This window comes from Aplysia californica, unplaced genomic scaffold (assembly GCF_000002075.1).
Source record: "Aplysia californica isolate F4 #8 unplaced genomic scaffold, AplCal3.0 scaffold00407, whole genome shotgun sequence".
NCBI lineage: Eukaryota > Metazoa > Mollusca > Gastropoda > Aplysiida > Aplysiidae > Aplysia > Aplysia californica.
Genome location: NW_004797677.1, coordinates 77525 through 79360, shown reverse-complemented (window position 1 = coordinate 79360; position 1836 = coordinate 77525).

Below are 1836 nucleotides of genomic sequence, written 5' to 3'. Positions count from 1 at the left end.
AGAGAGAGAGAGAGAGAGAGAGAGGGAGAGAGAGAGAGAGAGAAAGGGGGGAGGGAAGAACAGCACAGTAAATACTTTTACTTCACATCCTCTACCCCCACCCCTCCCCGGATCCTTTTTTTTTCAAAAATTAGTTGTTGTGTTTTTTTCTGTTAAAAAATTAAAAGATTAATCTGTGAACAAAATAACAAAGCACAGACTTGTGAGCCTGGCACTGTCGCCTGAGGCGAGTGGACATCCGTCCTGCTGGCCTGAGACCGCAACAGCTGTTAGAGGGTGACCCTCCCTCCTCCTCTTTTTACTACTTTTTTATCTCTCTAACTTATCGTTCTCCAAAGGACAGTGCAATACAGCATTTTGAATTTAAGGGCAGACGAGGGCGAGGACGACTCATTTTCTAGACGACAGTCGGTAAGTTCGTTGGTAGTGTTTTTCCTTAACCCTATCCGTACGTCGTATTTTACTATCGTATCCCTACGACGTGGGGAACTCTGTGCCACCACTTTCCAAGAGGAAATTTACTCGCTAATCCAATCCGTACGCTTTGCATAGCAGTCTGTCAAAATGATTTTTGGAGAAATGCTGAAAGTTTCAAAGAGATCTTCGTACTAGAAGTACTCTAAAAATGTGAAGAATACAACCCCGGGGGTACAAAATGGTCACAGGGCGTACGGACAAGGTTAAGTATAAGCTATATCTGTTGTCTCAAACTCAAATAACTCGGCTGGCGTTGGAGGTAAAGTCTAGATGAGCCTGAGCCGCGTTAAGTTTTCCACAAAAAGAAGGTCTCAAGTATCTAAATACAATGTTTCATGTCACGACGTGGTGGAATCAGGCGTTCGTCAATTTTTGACCATTTTGGGTTTTCGTCAATTTTTGACCATTTGGGGTTGTTGGTATCATCTTAAAGCCTGTTCATTTGTCTTCCTTTAGGTGAAAAAAATATCCATCTATATTGAATAGAAGTCGAAATACATGCCTCAGGGTCGTTTGGCTTCAGAGGTAAAATTAGCGAGAAAATGGCGGCCGAAGTTTGTTAACCTCCATAGCCTGAGAGTCCTTGAAAATTGAAAATTGAAAATTGAAAATTGAAAATTGAAAATTGAAAATTGAACATTGAAATGTTTTGTGCCCTTAATCAGTAAAATCCACACAGATGTGTTTTGAAATTGGCATAAAAAGTGTTGAGCCAAAAAAAAGAAAATTAGAAAAAATATAAAGGGCAATAACTAGGTCATTTCAGAAAGAATTTCAACAAAACTTCGAACTAATGAGATCTAACAAATAGGACGTCATCTTCATTGGTATTAAGAAAATCAGTCATTGTGTTCAGAAAATATTCAGTATCTAAAATTTCAACCAAAATTGATTAAAACGCAAAACTTTACCATTCCTTAATACTTATTATTATACTGGCTCGTTCTATCTGAGAATAAAGCATGATAAGTATTTGAATACTGAAGAAAACACTTGCAAAAAAATGACATTGCAATAAACCATAAACCAAAAAAAAAAAAAAAGAAAGAAAAAGATAAGGCAAAAAAGAATGACTCATTCAAAGGTGGATTTTGACAGACAGTGTCTACGGAAACAACTCATAAACCATCGCAACACTGAAACTCGATGTTGATCAAGTGCTCTTAAGAATCGACCCATAAACATGCCATAGATACCCTAAATTTCCCCCGGCGTATTGGAGCTTGTCTGGAGAGAAATGGCTAATAGATTCTACCTGGATGATAGTAATGTTATTTTAGTTCGCCACCATCCTCTCGAAGTGTGTCCACTGCGTTCTTGAAGAGTCAATATTTTCCTCACATCTGTATTAACAAACGA